This window comes from Crassostrea angulata, chromosome 2, assembly GCF_025612915.1.
Source record: "Crassostrea angulata isolate pt1a10 chromosome 2, ASM2561291v2, whole genome shotgun sequence".
NCBI lineage: Eukaryota > Metazoa > Mollusca > Bivalvia > Ostreida > Ostreidae > Magallana > Magallana angulata.
The window spans coordinates 7497809-7519192 of NC_069112.1; the positions used below are offsets into that span (position 1 = coordinate 7497809).

At 32.3% G+C, this 21384-nt stretch overlaps 2 long non-coding RNA genes and 1 pseudogene across 3 annotated transcripts; 1 reads left to right on the forward strand and 2 right to left on the reverse strand.

The window, feature by feature from the left end:
• The first annotated feature begins 4150 nt into the window (after nucleotides 1–4150).
• LOC128171942 (uncharacterized) lies at nucleotides 4151–6937 on the forward strand. Of its 2 annotated transcripts, XR_008242169.1 has the most exons (4): nucleotides 4151–4631; nucleotides 4844–4962; nucleotides 5855–5978; nucleotides 6788–6937. It is a non-coding gene; the product is annotated as an uncharacterized LOC128171942 (long non-coding RNA). The 2 variants fall into 2 exon arrangements; XR_008242170.1 differs by lacking the exon at nucleotides 4844–4962 and having other exon boundaries at nucleotides 4156–4631.
• A 1089-nt stretch (nucleotides 6938–8026) lies between these two features.
• On the reverse strand, nucleotides 8027–9726 carry LOC128171935 (P2X purinoceptor 7-like; annotated as a pseudogene).
• Nucleotides 9727–10171: 445 nt separating this feature from the next.
• Nucleotides 10172–13374, reverse strand: LOC128171940 (uncharacterized). Its single transcript, XR_008242167.1, has 3 exons — nucleotides 12994–13374; nucleotides 11375–11534; nucleotides 10172–10732 (listed from the first exon to the last, which is right to left on the reverse strand). It is a non-coding gene; the product is annotated as an uncharacterized LOC128171940 (long non-coding RNA).
• Between the last annotated feature and the right edge of the window lie 8010 nt (nucleotides 13375–21384).

Sequence of the window (21384 nt, forward strand, 5' to 3'; positions counted from 1 at the left end):
ATATGTAAATCGTATATGATTCTGCTTTGATCTTATTAAAAAAAATTATAAGTAAGCATTTGTCATTCGCCCGATCAATCTTAACAATGAACGTCTTAAAAAGCTTCTACTGTGTCATATCTCTAGTAGGATTATCTTGCACATTGGCATATGGTATGTAGAAAACATGTTGTGTTTGAATGTTTAGTACTTAATTGTGTTTTTGTTGAAAAAAAGGTTTTAAAATGTACATGTTATGGTGAATATATTTGTTGTATTTATGTTTTTACAAGTAAGTGGTACATCGTAAAAAAATGGCAATTGTCTGTATATTCCCATACAAAACATACCTGTAATTTGAGATGGTCCCTTAAAAAAAGAAGGGAGTAGATTTTAGTGATACTTTACAAATAAACTAGAGTTGGTGCAAAATACATGTAGTTAAAAAATAAAGACTTAAGCTATTGTTTTTACCCCAAAAAACAAACTGTCTCCTAAACAAGAGGCCAATTGGTCTTAACGGCCATCATAGCCTATATACAAATTTGTTGAAGATTCTTTACATATGCAAAAAACTAAGTTTCATTCTTGAGTAGAACAAATTTAATATTGTAATGAAGACCATCTCCCTTTCTGAAAGTTTTCATAAAGGACTAAGGCAATTATAATTTAGGCAAACAATTAGAATGTCATAATCCAATTAATGGCCTGTAAAGAACATGTGCAAAAGAACTATGACATATTAATTCCTCAATACAGTTGTATCACGTTATGGCAATTATATCAAAATCATTTAACATGCATAACGTTTTGGATTATATAATTTTTCTACTACATTATATTCAATAATTAATTTACTAAATACGAACAAGCAAAGGAACTCCTTAAAAATGGTTTCACAATATCTTAACTTTGATAAACAGCTTAATTCTTTCTCTCTTTATTCCCCTACCGGTTTCACCAGAGGAGACTAAAACTTTCCACTGCGTCCGTTTGTCCGTCCGGCTGTCCGTCTATCTTCAGTTTTCCACGCTTTTTTTCTTTATGCGTTTGAGCACAGGTACCTGCATTTTTATCAATCAGTCGATTAGTAAGTCATTTATCGAAACATTCTACCCCTACTATATATAAATACACAAGGTGTGCAACGCCATTTTGACCCCCTCGTCGATTCAGGCTTCAATTTGCCACATAAATCGGATATGCCTACCGGTTTGCGTGTAGCATTGGGTTCAAATATGATATATCTTACTATACATTTCCTCCTAAAGTTTAATTCCAACGCATTGATAATGCTATCAACTAAAATTCACGCAAACTTCGAATTTCGTCCCGAGGCTCGATAGCCATCATCTGACGTCACGAAATTTCAACTCCGCACTGAATGCTCTAATACATAAACTTTTTAAAACAATAATCATAAATTGTTTTCATTGACAAACTAAGATCAGAGACACTAAAGAAGCCAAAAAACTATGTTGTTTGATATCCTCATTTTACTTAACATATGTCTTTAAAAAAGTTTATGTATTAGAGCATTCTAAAACATGTAAACAAAAAATGTTTTGGTGAAATGCTACACCAGTAACATAATAATATAAACAGTAATTAGCTTTTTAGCGCAAAGTGCTTTACGCAGCAATGGTAAGGCGTCCCAATGCTAACACACGGCTGGAAAACGATATTATTTAAATCATCGCTAAAATACCGGGAGTATTTCTTAAAATCGATGTTACATTTATTGACACCAATGTTAAACATTATATTTGATGCATTTTGTGACGTCAAATGTACTTTGTAATCACGTGACGGGCGAATCCTATTATTGCAATATTAAATCGCATCGGTGCATGTGATTAATGACATTAAATCATTAATATTTAAAAGAAAAATCCTTTGTTAAGTCATATACTTTGAAGTTCTTGCTCGAGATAGAAATAGAAAGAAATAGTTATTTCGTTTATAGAAGATATTGTTGAAACATTCCACAAAATCATCAAAATAATGCACATTTTTACTAATAAAAGGCAATTTAAAAAAAAAAGGGGGGTATATCCGTAGGTTTCCCACGCACGATTCACATTGGTCATTATATTCACCACCAATTTTACGTAAAATATTTCAAAATTGTGTTGATCTTTCACCTGCGCTAAGCTGGTTTTACATGCATTAAAATTTCTTCATTCGGTTGCTTACACGTAGCAGGGAGAGACTTCAAACCACTGGTTTACTTAAAACGAAGTTTTAAAACTGCCGATTTTTTTATTCTGGTTTTTGGGATTTGATTTTAATCAACTCTCCTATGCAGTTACTTAGGCAAACCGAAAGTGAAATAGTGTTTGGACCTAAGCACAAATCAACACCGCTGACAACATTTAGTTCTAATCAATAAATTCGATGTAATGAGTTCTTAAGCATTGTTTTTCAAGGAAACTATTTGTGAATAAACAGATTTTAAATGGTACGAACATTTTGATATTTTTTGAAGTCGTATATTTTATGTATTCCTACGCCAGAGTTGAATATAGTCTCGTTCAACCATCTTCGCAAATCTCCGACAAGCAGAGAGTCTCTCTTGCTTGACGGAGATTAACGGATACAGCTGAGAGTCTGGTTGAAGGAGACTATAAATCAATTTTGCTCGGATCCATACAATTTCTCATAACTATTTCGATTACTGATACGCAGTTTGATGGACTAAATCTTTGAATATTACACAACATGATTGATTTTGGATTTTCATGAATTTCCTGTAAGAGAATTTATATTATAAAAAAATTGCGTAATTCAAATACATAGAGGAATTTACTTGCCATGCATGCAAAATTACATATAGTTGATTTTAAAATAAATAATAATCGATAAAATCAACTCCCGTCAATACTTAATTACTTTGATTTATATGAATGAATTCTGTACGTCTAGCATTAATGGCAGCATTTATGTAAATGAAACATGTGGTAAAATACTGGTTTGATATAATTCATTTTTAACGTTAAGATACATTCCCGAGAACTATCGACAGGAATGCAGATCGTGACATCAAAGTTAATAAAAGCGTCATATCATATGAAGTACACTCAAGTGACTTTCTACATATCGCTGTAAAATCCATCGGGAAGCCTTAACATGCCCGCGTAGGTGCTAGCACGGTAATCTAGCTTTAGTCTTCTTTTTCTTACATACGAAGTAATACTACAACTATAACTATTCTTTATTAAATATTGCATTTTCATAACAATATATGTAAAATGTAGTTCATCACAAACAATAGCAAATGCGTATTTACTTATTGAAAATAATTTTCAAATGAAATACATGAAAATATTTCTATATTTGCGATTATTTTTCGAATGAATGCATTGAACAATCTATATTTAAATGGTGACTGCGGCGTTATGAAAATGTCCCATTAACTAAACGTAAGATTGAAGCCATGTGGCATGTATAGGCAAAGTTTATATAATAATTACTTCAATGTAACTCCAATGTAAGAAGGTACATTGCTCTACTTTAAAATAACATGTATTTACGGACTTCATGGACGACCCTCATCAGTACGATTTCAATTCTTTGCTCTGTTATGTTTTTAAGTTTTGTTTTCATACAATCCCATTCGCAAGTAATAGTCATTAAATCTAAGAAGAAATAACTAAAGGAAAAAAAATCCTATATCAAAATTAGTTGATAGATACAATTTCTTAGAATACTTTGAAGGATTTGGTCGCAATATGAACTGTAACTTTTTTTTACACCGTTATAGTTTGATAAGCTTCACTTAATGTATTTCCAATGCGTTAATGGAATTATCAAACCCGGCATAATAAAAACAAAACAAATCTAAACACGTTTAATAACTCGTAAATTTTGGGTAAGGATGTATATAAACCCTCTGATAACTTTAAAAGGCCAAAATCAAGATCACAGCAAATCTCTGCAAGCAAAATTAAACTCCGGCCGGACAATGTTACCTCTTGTTTGGCTGAAACTTGCAAAATTTTGTAGGTAAGTTACACATGGTGACCTTCAACAGAAATTACTAATCATAAAGAGTGTTTTTAAAAATAGATTTGCGCTAATCTTGAATATATATATGTATACCTGACTTATGCATTTGGTAGACCGATTGTATTATTTTATCTTTATTAGGGAGACCAGTAGATTAGGGAGACATATTTTGGTCTCCGTATTATTTTGACCTTGTCTTAAATGTAATTGGCTTATCTTTAAATGAATGAACGGTGTGTCTTTGCCTAAAATGCATCAATGTGTCTATTATTTGACATCCAATAGTTGCCTTTTGTCTATATTTTTTCGTAAAAAGGAATTCAATCTGCCTCCATCGTATAGTTAGCAATGACTATTTTTCTGCATTTAGGAGACCAACGAAAACTTGCAATATTGCAAAAAATCTAACATATATAATGTGTTTAGCCTTTAATTATTCTAAATGAACTTGTTTTCAAAATACTTTTTCACTTTTTATGTATAAAGCCTAACTAGAAAAAAAGTCGTTAATTTCTTGACCATGTTTGAACATTTGGCAAGTGCTCTCCGCCATTTGTTCCGAGTACTCTCGGAACGTCTCGGGTTAAAACAATGGACCTTTTAACGCCAGCGTGTTGCCTTTTAGGAATCAAAGCCATTTTATGGTAAGTACTTTTGATAATCCTACTACAATTGAACAAAGTAATGTTTTTATGAATTTTTTTTTAATTATTCAAATAAAATAGGGCGATAATGTGTGCAACTTGACTATTTTACACCAATTGTTGATTAATCTTTGAGGACATTCGAAACGAAGTTAACAATAAAAGCATGATATTCATTTCCACTGTACGTTTGATGTAATATGTAATTCAAGGATTTATCAGTACCTTCTCCGGAGCAAAAGTTGTCCCCATTCCCAATTGGAAATAAGTTCACTTCAGCAGCTGTCCAAATTATGATCCCAATTAGTATAGCAGTATTTTTCCCCAACTGGTAAATAGTTCTTATGTTTATTTCTTATCAAAAAATACTTCGTAAAATAACCAGAATGTCCATAAATGTTCAGTATTAAAAAATGATTAAACCCATTTAGCAAAACTGCAGTCATAAAAGTTTCAAAACACGCTGTAAACATCGCCAACTTTTAATCCGATTTTCCTCTGTTTTTCTAAAACATTGTTCTTTTGTGGTATACAGTAGAGTACTGTAAATGGGACATGTTTTTTTTACACACACTAGACTGATATAAAAGTAAAAGGTAAATGTTATGAAATATTTCAAACAGAAAAATACATTCTCAGTTTAAAAGGGGATGTTGATAAATTTTTAATAATGAAATACTTTTATGACCAGTGTTGAAGGTGTATATTTCAGGGAAAAAGACTTGTTCTTATAACTAAATATAGGAATATTATACATATATCTATATAGTGAAGTTAATTAGATTCTATTCAATCAAAGTCTGGCTCTTTGATTTTCCATTATGATAATTAATTCAGAAATCATGATGTATGCAACATATGATTTCTCCCAACTGCATGAAATTGTCGATACAATTTTCCCAATTCCAAAAAAAATTGCATTTTCAAAATAAAAAAAGACTGAAAAATCCCTGTAATTATATAGCTAGTTTATTGAAAATGGACAGAAAAGTTAACCGAAGAATGTCGATTTATGTAAATAGATCGACATGAAGAATTTTCTATATTACAGTTATATGTACCAGTAATATTGTTTTAAATTAATTACGCACGTAATGTAGATATATGTACATGTACCCCTTGTTACCTAAATGAATTAAAAGCAAATTAAGATCAGTTGCTCTTTTTCACTTGTATAGTGGAAAGATAGCCGACTATTCTATGTACGAATTGACTTATTATAGGTAAGATAGTCAGGCCTCCATGTTTACAACCGGGATGCTCACCCCACATTTACAATTGTGACCCACATTTACAAATGTGACATATCATAGTATCACTCTCGTTTGGCTTTTCGGATATTATCAGGTTTGTAAAATTTTTGGCTTTTGATGATTAATAATAATGTAAACAATGTGTCTGCAGATTCCCGTTGGGCTGACCAGGCAAAACATGTATGTCTTGATTACACAGCGTTGTGCACAATGTGCTCTCGAGAACATTCAATCCAGAAGCATGACCAATGCAGCAACACTTTTAAAACTACTTTTTGATACTTGTATTAATTTTAATGTTTATGCGCACCCGGGGCGCCCTTCCCCCTGTAATTGTTGATTTATTAGAATAACATGACATATTTCATACATGATAGCATTAGAAATGGTCGATGGTTGTAAATATTTTGTTGTTTACCAATTTAATGTATGTTCTCACTAGAACATGCACATATGATATATTGTAGACTATTATCACATTCAACTCTCTCTCTCTCTCTCTCTCTCTCTCTCTCTCTCTAGCAGCGATTCATCTTATGACCTTTTAAAATCATGCACCTGCACTCTTGCGAGTATACAAAATGTTGTAAAATGTTCGTACTATATATTGTTCGTGCATTGCACTGCGATGATTTGGATCGCATTCAGTCGCGTCTGAATAGTGTGCATGTCCACTATTTTTAAGGAGACTTGATGCAAGCACTAAAACCCATGCAACAAATGCGAGACCTCATGCAATATATGAGAGAGCTCGTGCAAATCTAAAAAAATTCCGATCGCAAAGAGTTGTAAAGTGCTCGTACGCCAATTGTGAATGGGGCTTAACGTAGATGTTTATGAATCCAAAAGTTTTCTTTGCATATAAACAATGCTTTCACACAGGTGCTTGTGGTTTTAATGTAGGTTTTGGAGTTATTAGCACAACCAGTCATGTCAGTGGAGATTTTCTCCTGCAGGAGAAACATTAAAAGGACAGGATGGGGAGGAGAGATTGAAGACAAGCACAGAAAACAAAATATTTATCTATAAATATAATGGAAAAGAACTTTGGTAATACGATTTATACATATTTACATGAAGCTGGGGGTATGTAGCTCCTGATGTGAAAAAAAAAATTGAAGCAACGTTTATCCAATTTTTTTTTTCAGACCAGGAGATACAGACCTGCAGCTAAATGTAATATTTTAACATTTATGTATGGCAGTAATGTTTCTAGAAATAACTATAAACAATAAGGTTTTATGACCTTGACTTTGATATTTGACCCTTTATCTCCTTATTGGGGCAACAACAAAAACATTGATTGTTGAATTTTATTAGGAACATCATTCTCAGCATTTTATTCTATATTGATTTTCAAAATAATGTTTTTTAAAATATTTGTTCTGTTTGAGGTATGTTATCAAAGTTTGCTACTTCTGGCCCCTTAAAACCCATTAAAACCCCTTAATACGGAACACATGATAAAATAATTATAATATGTTGTTAAATAAATGTGAGATGAACATTTTTGCTTCCTAAACATATAACAAAACATTTTTCAGTGAAGTGCTATGGAAGAAAGACTTTAGAGCCCTTTTGGTCCCTAAATTGAAGGGCCAGCCCCTTTTTCTTGGAATCATACGAAAGTTCTTTTGATATTAAACATATTTTGTTCAACAAGTGTTTAGAAATTCTTTGCCGTTTTTGAGCTATCTGGGATATGACGTTTTAGGGGCCGACCCCTAATCTCCTTATTGGGGTCAGATAACGAAAAATTTATGATTGAATATTGTTTAAAACATCATTCTAAACATCTTTTATTCTATATTGCTTTTCAAAATATTTGTCCTTTTTCAGATATATTCGATCGAAGTTTTGGACTTTTGGCCCCTTAAAACCCCTAATTACGTAACGCATAATAAAAAATTTATAATGTATAGTTTAATTAGTAAAAGATGAACACAGACAGACTTTAGAGCCCTTTTGGCCCCTAAATTGAAGGGCCAGCCCCTTTTTCTTGGCATCATACGAAAGTTCTTTTGATATTAAACATATTTTGTACAACAAGTGTTTAGAAATTCTTTGCCGTTTTTGAGCTATCTGGGATATGATATTTAAGGGGCCGACCCGTAATCTCCTTATTGGGGCCACTAAATTATGAACACTATAAAAAACTACATTATACAAACAAGATGAAATGTCTGAATATTTATTAATTATAGGACTGATTGTTTGAAATGTGCCTTTTCTGTTTGTTTTTCATCTGGCATATCTAAAACCACAATATTGTTCTGATGGAAATGCCTCTCTTATTTTGGATACCACACATGCAGGTAATATTTTTCTGTTGGTTTTTCCTAAGAAGTGCCATGTCCACCTGACAAACCGTCTATAGGCAAGATGTCTGTATACTCTGGAAACAAAAAAAAAAACATTGAATGTAGGACATATAGAAATTTGAGTGTTTTGTGCACGATTTTTTAAAGTCAATGTATATATTTTTAAAAATTTCTAAATTCACAGAACTTACTGATGAGATGGTTGATTGTCATCGATTGGTCCCACATTTTGTAAATATTCATACATTGAAACTTCTAAAACATGTCGATTTAGACAATTGTCTGTAAATATTGGACTTTCTGTTATGCATTGGTGGCCCCCTGCCTCAACTTATGCACTAATTGCTGCTATTTCCTGACAACAAATGCACTCTTGTTGCGTTGCCATGGAAATGCAAATGCTACATTCACACCTAAAATTAGAAAATAAAATCTTATTCTATATATTATGTGATATTCTACAAATTGTTGTCATGATTATAATTTTCTATCTGGATTAAAACTGATGAAAATGAGAATATTTAACTTACCAATTAGTATTGACTTGTCTATCCTGAAAGTCCTCTACATCAGAACTATCATTATCTGGTGTAGCACTTCTTGGAGTTTCACTAGTGTTAGCCAAAGTTTCAAACTGATATGGTCTAATGTTTTCAGCATCAGAAAGATCAACGTTTGGAATTTCATCTTCCAGTGTTTCCATATTATGAATGAATTACTGTGTGTTTGATAACAGAGAGGAGAGTGATGTTTAATAACAGTGGGGAGAGTGCTGGCGAACCTCTGACGTCATGGCCAGAGCTCATTAACGCTAGCTGCTGCGCAGCACTGTTAAGGTTGCATATGCTTAAATTACCAAGAAATATGTCATCAAAAACGAGCTACAAATATGATGGCCGTATTAATCAAAACTCGCATACAGCTTTTCCCAAAATAATATTAGCTTAACTCAAGTGATCCATGTGTTACGACACACATGTGCATTTACCGTCATCACGTGCCTATCACGTGACATCGATATTTATAGACATTTTACTATGTCACACATATTTTTCAATATCGCAAGGGCATACTCCCGTTGTACATTTATTTGTTTTGCATGTATAATTTAAATGTGATCTCCTTCACCCAAAAATCACTGCTGCTTTAATGGAATCGAGTTAATTTCAACGCTATATCCAAAAATATACTCGACAATCCATCATTTACGGGAGTATCACGTCATTTTTCACCAACGAATAAGACAAATTCGGAGAATAAAACAAAGCAGCAGCATTTTTCAGTTACCTCAAAACTTTCTTGATCACTGTGTAAAATATCAAAAGTATCCATGCAGGTTATGCCCTTGCGAAAATGCGTTGAAGATGATGTACATATATTTTCCTTAACTTAACCCCCTTTTCAAACGCAATGCCGATCTAGATTTCGACTAAGGGAAATAACTCTGTAGATATAGTGTTGCGGGAAATTTGAATTACATTACGAGCATTTTGCGAAATTTTCCCTTGGTTGTATTGCTGGAGGCAAAATTGTAACTTAAGTAGAAATAAATATTATACATTTATAAATTTCAAGCGACAGCGTGGGTCAGTAATTCATCAAAAGAAAAAAAAAATTAGAGATAACTACGACATGCATTACCTCTTTATAATCCATGCGCGGATCAAAAAAGTTTTTCCGGGGGGGGGGGGGGGTCCGACAGTTATTTGAGTTTGCCAGGAAGGGGGTGGTCCAAGGTATAATTTTGTTATGTAATTTAAATAAATTTGAATTTTGCAGGGGGGATCTGGATCCCCCTAGCTGACCCCCCCCCCCCCCAAATAAAAGGAAAGATCCGTGCATGTATTCAGCGACAATCAAAGCCGCGCATTTTTTCATTTTATGTTTTACCTTAATCAATAATTGGTGAATGAATTGATTTCTCTTTCTGATAATTGCTGTTTATTTTTTTGAAAGTATTCCTCAACATTGCTGTTAATTTTTAAGAAAGGACAAGCACAAAACTCTTACCCCCACACCCTTCTTAATGAACAATTACTCAAAGAACAATACATGAACAATGTAAATTCCTAGATTTTGAGTGTTGATCACAACAACAAATACATAGATTTTCAAACATTTATTATTCATTTTTCAAGGGAATATTGAAAAAATAACTCATAGTCAGTAAACTGTTAACAAATAAATCATGGTTTAAATAAATAATATTTGCATATTAAGATTAATTTTGACTGTTTAAGTTTTAAATATCATTGCTAATAATTTAAAAAAAAACCAAGAGTTGCAAAATTCTTAGCTCAGATTCAACATATAAATATATGTACTAAGATTAGGTTTGTATATTTATAATTAACATATATAATTATGTTGATATTTCTGTTTGGAGGTTATAAATGCACATAATTGTTTTCCTCATACATAATCATGCCGATGGTCTCCACATAGGAAAAGCTGGGTAACATGCAGGAACATAGGGAGGTAGAACCAGCCAATTCACCAATTGATGCAGATAGTCTCACGCAAAAGCCTACAAAGTTTAACATAACATAATATATTTTAGCACTTGCACTTTACAACATTATAAACTAAACAATGTAAAATGACGAAAAATGAACTTTCACCCTGCGAATTTTTTTTTGATAAAATACAACCCTTTGAGCAAAGAATTGGTTGATGTTTATTCAAAGTTCTTGTAAACAATAGTGAACACATAAGATGCCAACACACCGTTACATAGAAGAATAATTGGAAATGCCACTTGGACATTTACATGTTATGATGTATTTTATGTTCTTTTTTCCTAAATTTTGATTTCTTTATATAATAAATATAAATATATATTATTATTAACATTACAGATTTTCTTGTGGCAATTAACAAATGTTCCCAATATACTGAAGAAAATCAAGAGAACTTAATACTCCAAGATGACTTACAATGTAGATATATAAATGTTTACAATAGCAGAAAGACCCCCCCCCCCCCATTAAAACAATCTTTATCATCAAGGGATAATGCGATAATGCTAAGCAATCAATGTTTGCGATATAGTGTATACTCTCTGAGCAAGTTTAATTACATTTCCAGCAGAATGAAAACACACAAATACATGCAGGGTAGTCTCCACCCACAGAATATATATGTAAGGCACTATTTTTTTAAATCTTACCAAAAACATGTTAAATGCAATTGGATAAATTCAACTTAGGGGCTGAAGCAGTTGATTGTAATGAGTCACTGGAGCATACAGCGTATGGAATCAAACACCATGACACGGGTACCCCGCATCTTTTACCTCTTCTACACAACACAACAAGTAGTATAGGAGTCTACAAATGAAATACATGTATAAGCTACAGCGTAAATGAAATCATCAAATTACCAGTTATTTAGACTTGAACTGAAATTTTATGCAGCGATACAAGTAATAGTTGATCAATATGAAGTCTTTGAGGCTGGCGTTCAGCTAATAAAGGTGTGAAAGACAAAAAATAGCACCTCGTATTTTGAAACCTCAAAGCTATCACTCTTTTTCTTTCTAGATTATGTATTCCGGTCAATTAAAACAAATAAAGTCAAAATTATACAGTGCACTACATAAAAGCTTTGAATCGACATAGCCGCCTTAACTCCAGATAAGTCTCAACGAAATGTTTTGACTGACCCCTGTCATTGAAAGCAAGGTGTAGTCAGTAATTGCAAGATGCGAGTGGAATGAAGGTGATGACAATCTAGTTGTAGCTATTAACAATGTAATGCTACCAAACAAGGATAACTGTATTGCTCTGAAAAATGTTTTAATTGTCTGCAAGGACAGTCAATGCGCCTGACAAATAATTTCATTTAAAAATGTTCTGATAATTTAAACATGTTAAAAAAGCTGATCATGTTGATAGTTCAGATGACACGGGAACCCCGCACCTTTCATTTAAAAATGTTCTGATAAATTAAACATGTTAAACAACCTGCATGATCATGTTGATAGTTAAGACAGGTCAGCAAAACAATACAATATTAGAGACTCAGCGATAATAATTCTCACAACAATTAACCTATCTTGAATTCTTGTATCATCTTTTTTATTCTAGACCATAATTTTACATATACTGGTAATGTAATTATGACACACTATTATATCTAAATTCATTCTAAATAAATATTAAGACTATTTAATTTCTATGTAAACAAGCTGAGCAGTGACATTTTTATTTGAAGCCACATGGATCAGCAGTCAGAAGTGATACTTTAAGGCAATTTGTCAGAGTAAAAATGATTTCTTTTAATTAATTGGTACACATGCAAAAAACAAAATATTGATTATATACCAGTCCATGTAAATATACCAACACAGTCTAAAACAGTGGCACTACTTATTATCTACATTGATACATGTAAGGCGTCGCTGATAAATAATCAATGTGGAACTGGAAGGTTGTGCATTCAGGTAAAAACTGATGTCTGATGGGGAAAAGCTAATAAATCGCCATCGACATTTATTTGTCCAAGACGTTTTCAACAAGTTGGATTTAAATACTCTTTAAATATTCTTTAAAATAATAAGTTATATGCAATTAAAGTATTGATACACATAATCATTTGTGTAACAAAATGACATGCTAGTACTTTGAAAAGTAATAAAACTTCATAATTATTTACAACATGTGGTCGTAGGAAAACACATCTCGATCTGTACATCACATTGTTGTTTCAGCACACAATAAGTACTGCGTTTACATTCTTTATCATACTGTTTGCGTTAGTTTATGGAATGATTTCTCCAATACTTACCATATCTCCTGCATAGTTCGACCTCCACACGCATAGTATCAATCCACAACATCTCGGCGCACATGTTTACATCCATTCCTGCCATTTTGCTACCAGCTAAAAATAGTCGACGCGTCACGGATCGATACGAGCGTCGGAAGGGAGCGGATCGGAACCAAACGACAATTAATGTTTTCATTGAAAATAAGTAAATAATGATCATTATTGCACAATGAGGGGTTTAATATTTGATTTAACTCTTTCTCAACAAGAAATTAAATCCAAAAACTAATCAACTACCATTAATAGATGTTATTTACGTTAAATTACATATCTAATGAATATTCATGAGTTCAAAGTTGATAAAAATAAGCCCCGCCTCCAAATTCCAGCCTTAACTGTGCTGCGTGGACTCAGCAGGCTGCATTTATCTCTGTTATCAGTGAATGCAGTAAAACTTGACCAGTGTTCCATTAATACCAGACAGAATCTGATTTTTCAGAGATATTTATAGGATATATAAAGTTCATAAAAATTGTGTCACAAATCCTTTAAGGACCTTATGCGCATTGCATTCAACTCAAATTGAACATTCTCAAAGGGAATAATGGATAAAGAATTGCAAAGAATTCTTAGAAAATAGCACAAATCATCAAAACAATCTAAATTTGTTAAAGTACACACTCCATTTGGATCACACAAGCCATTACTACCTCTACAATGAGAGTCAAACACAAAAAATCTGCCATTCCAAGACATCAAAGCTATTGCGGATGAATGGAAAATCAAGATGCATGCATTGGTGCTAGCAAAAGATTGATTAAGCGCGTGTTCTAAAGAAAGACCCATCTCTGAATGAAACATATTCTCTTCTGCCATATTTCCATAATATGTATTTTGCACAAAACTAGAGAAATAGTTCCTTTCAAACTTGACATAGTTTGGCAACTCATTGGCAAGTAAAATTGAATGTTCTTTTACAATTTCATGATACAAATTATCACCAGCCACTAAAACTGAATCCAAATCATTCTTTGAAATTGTACAACTGTTTTGTGCATGACAAAATACAAGAAATGTGAAACTCATACTCATACACTGTTTTCCTCTGGAGCTTAAACGGAAAATGTCTGAACCTTGAGAATAATTTCCTTGAATAACTGTTGGGCAAGTCATTTTCTCTTGATTATCCATATTATTTCTTTTTTTCTTTAGCTAACAAGTCAAAATAGTATTGTACAATAACTTGAGACAATGAGTTATAAAGAATAACTTGAAATGTTATCCTAACTGTTGCTTTCTTCAGGGACTTTAGTAATATGAAGAAGTGAAACGCATAATTATTTCTAATCTAAATTTGTATTTTTTAATTTTTAATACACTGTAAATTATAGCACCGTATTTGTTCAATCAAAAATATATCATTATTGGTCAAGGTAGAAATTTTAAAGATCATACTACAAATGATTTCATTGTTTCACAATATTATCAAAATTTCCATATAGAAATCGCTCAAATTCAGTTGAAATTTCTCAAATATGCTCAAAAATTTGATGTGAACACTGAACAAAAATCTGAAGTTGTTGCAAATCTCAAAGTGAAGCAGAAATAGTTTTTCAGAATCTTCATAAAGAAATTGTACTCATTCATTTTGAAATTTCTCAAATGTTCTCATATAATTTAATGTGAACAAATATCTAAATTTACTAATTTAGTGCATATCTCCAAGTCAAGCTAATATAGTTTCTCAGAACTGTTATATATTGATCTCATTCGATATAAAATTTCTCAAATGTTCTCATGTGATTTGATGTGAAAAAAAAAAATCTAAATTTGGTGCATATCTCTCAGTCAAGCTGAAATTGTTTTCCAGAATTTTCATATAAAATTGCTCTTATTTGATATAAAATTTCTCAAATGTTCTCATATAAATTGATGTTAACAAATATCTAAATTTGGTGCATATCTTCAAGTCAAGCTTATATAGTTTCTCGGAATTTTCGGAATCGGCGATTAAACTTTGTATGTTCCACTTATGCCTTGTAAATTTCTATTAAAATATTCATTAGTATTCTCAACTTCTGACATTCAGCAGTTCCTACTTTAATTATATTTATTTCAAATATTTCAATCTTATCTTGAATTTTTACACAAATTCTCAGAAAAATTAAAGAATTAGTGTGAAACTATGAAATGTCAAAAGGTTTTTCATAAAGCTTTTATCTTATTTATCCTGATTTATCAGAAAACAGATTAAACAAAAACACAGATTTTAAAGTTTTCACCAAAACATCCAAAGTCCACAACTACCACATCATGTAAACAACTCCAAATGCAAATTCTAGTACATTTAAACGCTTTCACAAAACGATAAAATCAATACACCAATTTCTAACATATGTAAGCAGGTAAAAATCATAAAATTAAAATCTAGAGTACAAAAGCAAAGAAGTATGAAAGGCCAAAGTTATATTTCAATCCAACTCCAAGATGGCCGACTTTCGATGCGAATTCTAGATGTTTCGTGACCAAGATGTTTCGGGACCCGGACGTTTCGTGACCTGACAAGATGTTTAGGGACTAAGACTTTTCGGGTCCTCGATCTTTTGGGACTTAGAATAAGATTTTTGGGATTTGTATAAAATTAATGCTAAATTCATTTAAATCCATGTTCAATGTAATGTTGTTTTTTTTGTTTGTTAATAATTCTTATTGATAAAACTTAAGAAAACCCCAAATGAAATGGTTAATTGTACCGTGCGTGCGTGTTTAAAGTACTTAATCATGATAGTGATTGATAAAACACGTTTAGTTCAACCTTGTATGTTTTTTTTAATTTTTGATAAAGAGAATACAAATAATGCAGCATGACAAAAGATCTGATTTAAAAAGAAAATTTAATCTTATTGTGCATTTACATGTATGCAGGCCTAAAGGTTAGTTAGCGTAAGCGAATTTTCGACAATGACCTTTGTTATAACCATGATAACTACTTTTACTAATCTGAACAATGATGAATGAGTTATAGGAAATATATTAAGTAGATAATAACGCGTGTGTGTTGACAGCTGGGGGATCTCTTCATTAGTCTCCTCATAATTAACACCTGGGTACACTTATACACAGGTCAGGCTAAAAGGTGTGATTTCATTGTTTTTATAACAATTATCGGTAGCCCCGATCCCTCCTTGGATATTTCTAGTAAATGTATTAAATTACTGCTAAGGTAACCGTATAATAGATCAACTGTTAATATTACTGTCCAGGCTTATTAACTTGACCCTTAAAGGTTTTTTGGTACAGGCTCCTGTATCCTTTATTTTTTTCGTCGACAGAATGTCATTTTGGGAAAAAATAGTTTCACTCAGTAATATGACTCAACGCAAGTTAGCAAAAAACAAAAAAGAAAAACGTTTTTCCTCGTCTTCATTTGCATGTTACATGTTTAATCATAAATGTTTTCATTAAAATCAACCACACTTTACAGATCACTCCGACAATTTGATAAGGATCGATATCTCACATAGCTTTTACCGGACCCGCATGCTAAGGATAGTATGCCATGTTACTATTCATTTTTTTTTTAAATTGATAATGATAAGGCTTCATGGATTATTTATGCAGCTAAGTTACATCTTTCATCATAGCCTTTTATCAAGTCCCAAAAATCTTATTCTAAGTCCCAAAAGATCCAGGACCCGAAACGTCCGGGTCTCGAAACGTCTTTAACATTAGGTCACGAAAAGTCTGTGTCCCTAAACATCTTGCATCCGTATCCTTCGATGTTTGTATACTATCTGTTTACATTCGCTTTGCTATAATTTTGTCACATAAAACAAACAATAATTTTCTATTTACGTACAATTTCCTAAATCTTTTACACCCACGTCGTATATATAAGCAGTTCTAAGATACAGTAATGCTTAAAATCTTTATTTCTAAAATACTGATAAAATGCATTATAGGCAAACTGATCAATATGGCCGCCATCGAAGTGCTCTCTGGTGTTTTGCTTTTTATCTCAAAAATAAACAACGTAAACAAATATGTCTATATATAAACAACTTCGTGGTATAGTAATATATTCATATTCACCTTGCGACGTCACTCTTCCGATGATTTTCCTATTGTTCGGGCTTCTTCGTTCTCTCTGCGTAAACTATCGTCCTTCTCTGCCTTCTTCCTCGCTCAGTCGAAAATTAATACGCGACACCGATGTCGCCTTTTCTTTTCTATATGATTATTTTAATGTAATTTAACAGAAGAACAATTTTTATTTTACTTTACAAAAGGTTTGATTTCAAAGAAAAATGATATTACTTTTAATATACACTCAATCAACCAGAAGAAAATATTGCACTATTTTCTTCACGCGTAAATAACGATGAGTGTAGTGTCCTTTGAGCGGGAAACCCTGTGATGCCTATCGTTAGCTATAGTATGCGAAATTCCCAACAATTGTTTTTTTTTTAATTTATTTTTTAAAAGTAATAACCATCGATTTCTTTTAATAAACACAAAATTATTTAAATAACTTACAATATACATGATGGAAGCAGCAATTAGATATATAAAACGTAGTATAAACCTGCAACTATTTTGAAGTGACATCGTAGGGATTTCTATGATCATGTTGATGCTTCATGAATATTCATGAAAAACAAAATATTTTACACGATCTGTCTCTATCAACAAACCAACAAATATGTATATTTATTTATTTCATAATGCTTCAAATATGCGAGAGCTGTAAATTGGTTTAAATCTGAAATCGAATCAAAGGTGAACATTGCCTGTTACACTGCATCTGTAACACAGGAAATACCTAACAGAGTTATCGTTCCTTATCCGCTAGAGAAATACCCTTCCGGTCAGGACCGTAGCAATAGACAGTGGCTATAAATAGCCACCGTCTAAAAAGTGTGGAAAACTTAAGTGGGACAGACAGACGGATGGACAGAAAGACTGACAGACGCAGAGGAAAGCCATAGTCCCCTCCGGTGAAACCGGTAGGGTACTAATAAAAGATAAAATCAGAACCATATAAGGAATATCAAAGGTCGCACGTGAAATTAATTTTCGCGCCACACATAACATCGGCCCGGATTGTTAAGAGGTAAGGTGAACTCCGTCGTTGTTTTGATGTGTCTTTGTACCATTATTTGTTTCGTGACCGGGATAATAGGAGAGTGGTATGTTGCACCGTTCCATCTTCAAACATAACGGTCAATTCCAAAGAAGTGAGGGATTTTTTTGTGACATCATGCGTTCTAAATTGAGTCTACGTCAATGGTGATGCAAGTCTCTCTTGGCAAGGCTGGAGTAGGTCTAGAGGTACTGTTGGTAACGTCCACAGGTCAGTTCCTGAAGCCTTTCCTTATCAAACTCTGGGAAGTCTACCACCTCACAGACTGCTTTTTAAAAGAAGGTATGGCGTTCAAGTAAATGCTATTCTTTTACCTGCTGGTTGACAGAAACAGGGGTTTTAAATACTTGTACCTGCAAAAAGTGTGATTATATCAGCAATTTAAAAATACTATAAAGAACATGAGTTATTAAAAATCAAATATCATTTTTTGTTTTTATGCATTTTTTTCATGTAATAATTTAATTCTGTACAATGTACATAATGAATTTTAAAATATGCATATTTTCTCTATGGTTTCACGTAAGTGGGAGTAGAACTTGCTTTTAGTTCTGTCGCCAGCGAATAGAGAAATCATTTGCGTCACCGTTACAAAAGTCGTCAGAATGGTTTATACTTTTAGTTTCGCTATCTGTACGCAGAATTATATACACCCTGTTTCTCATAAACCGATACCTAAATTCACACATGCATTTAATTAATTAATATGTACATGTGTGTCCATTATATTTTGTTTGAGACATTCTATCAATAGATAAGTCCTTATATAATGCCGTCTGTTCCACATTGAACCCACATGTTTATATCTTAGTATTTGTGGCAGGGATTTTGTTGAATTATTTGACTACGCTTTACTTTGCGCCTTTATATGCTTCGTCCAACCGCCGAATAATTCAAGATAAACGACATATTGACCATGATATTCCTATACTTCAGGCACATCTGTCTGAAATAATAGCATCTGCAAGCATGTTATATAGATGCCTTTATCTTATGAGGAAATTACTGTGCTCTTTTTTCTCGGTCTCGATATCTAATCAGGCTTGGTATTCAAATCCATTTCAAAATCAACCAGGGCGGAAAGGTAGCAAAAAGTATAGCTCGTTCAATTTTTAAAAATATATTACAATTTTTATAAAAATATTACAATTTTTATACCCGCGCTCCGAAGGAGAGGGGGTTTACTGTTTTACCCTTGTGTGTCTGTCTGTCCGTCTGTAACAAAAATTTCTGTCGCATTTATCTCAGCAACTATTTATCGCAGATGCTTGAAATTTTAAACACAGTGTTTGTTAAGGCATGCCATATTGTGGGATATATTTTTGTATCAATCGGACGTCAACTTCCTGTTTATTGACGACTTTGCTTATTTTTTAACCAAAATTTTCAAACAAATTTTTGTCAAAGATTTCTCAGCAACTGTTTATCGCAGATGCTTGAAATTTTTACACAATATTTGTATTGGCATGCCATATGGTGGGATATATTTATGTACCAATTGGATGTCAACTTCCTGTTAAATGACGACTTTGTTCATTTTTAGCCAAAATTTTCAAACAAATTTTCGTCAAAGATTTCTCAGCAGCTATTTATAGCAGATGCTGGCATGCCATATTGTGGGATATATTTTTGTTTCAATCGGACGTCAACTTCCTGTTAAATAATGACTTTGTTTATTTTTTGCCAAAATTTTAAAACAAATTTTCGTCGAAGATTTCTCAGCAGTTATTTATCGCAGATGCTTGAAATTTTTACACAGTGTTTGTTAAGGTATGCCATATCATGGGATATATTTTTGTACCAATCGGACGTCATCTTCCTGTTAAATGAGTACTTTGTTTTTTTTAGCCAAAATTTTCAAACAAAGTTTCCTCAAAGATTTCTCAGCAGCTATATATCGCAGATGCTTGAAATTTTAACACACTATTTGTTTAGGCATGCCACATTGTGGGATATATTTCTGTACCAATCGGATGCCAGCTTTCTGTTAAATGTTGACTTTGCTTATTTTGCATATTCACATCAGAGCGGGGGTATCACTAGTGAGCATTGGCTCACAGATATCATGTTTTAACTTAAGGTGTAATATCCCTCTGCTATTAATTTTGCCATATATTTTTTTAAAAAATTCATATTAATTTTCATCAAAGTCAATATCAATCGATTCATATAAATTGGCTCACAGATATCATGTTTTAACTTAAGGTGTAATATCCCTCTGCTATTAATTTTGCCATATATTTTTTTAAAAAATTCATATTAATTTTCATCAAAGTCAATATCAATCGATTCATATAAAACAAAGTTTAAGTAATGAAGCGCTGCTAGATTTTTCAAAAATTGATAATATGTCAAATGATGCTATGAAGAAAACTAGACATAGTGATTAGAAAAGCAAAATTTTACCATCGCAGCATAAAATTAAAAATCTAAAATGTATATGAAAATAATATATAGTTATATACATTTTCAATTCATATTACAAAACATATTGAAGCGCTGCATTTTAGTTCAGAATAGCACTTTGTTGTACAGGTTTGCAACAAAAATTGCTTTAATCAGCAAGAGTTATCTTTCTTTATCATAGACTATTGAAGGTTTTACATACATGTTTTACATACTGTGCATGATAAATTGACACAGTTTCTAAATTTTCGGAAAAGGTTTTCTGTTGTTGAATTTGGAGAAGATAATATTAAATAGATATATATCTAAGAAATCCTAAAAATGTAAACCAGAGCATTTTGTTATGTAATACAAAAAGTAATTGGTATGATATCAATATAGGGATATATTGTCTTGAATAAAATGAGATATAAGGTGGGGTTTTTTTTTCAAATTGTTTTCCCATATCTGCCCCCGCATAATAGAAAAGCCTTATTCAATTTTAAACATTTGAAATGCTATTAGTTTTAAACGATGATAACTAAGTCTAGAATTTGTAATTGGCTTGGTCACATTTTCCCCAATTATAATTCATTCAGCTCTGTGAACGAGCTTTAGATAGAGAAATAAAAATATTCCATCAAAATATTCTCTGGCCTTAAACATCAAACATGTACTGTACATGTACTGAACAAGTGCATAAAATTTAGTTATACAAAAAAAGAATTAATCCATCCGAGGGGGGGGGGGGGGGGGAGGGGGGAGGAATAGTCATGTGGATATTGCCTCATAAATACTTTATTATTATGATACTTTTCTTGTAATACTTTGTAAAAGTTTCCTTTAGTTTTTTGCCCCCTGCTTCAAAAGAGCCTTGGAGT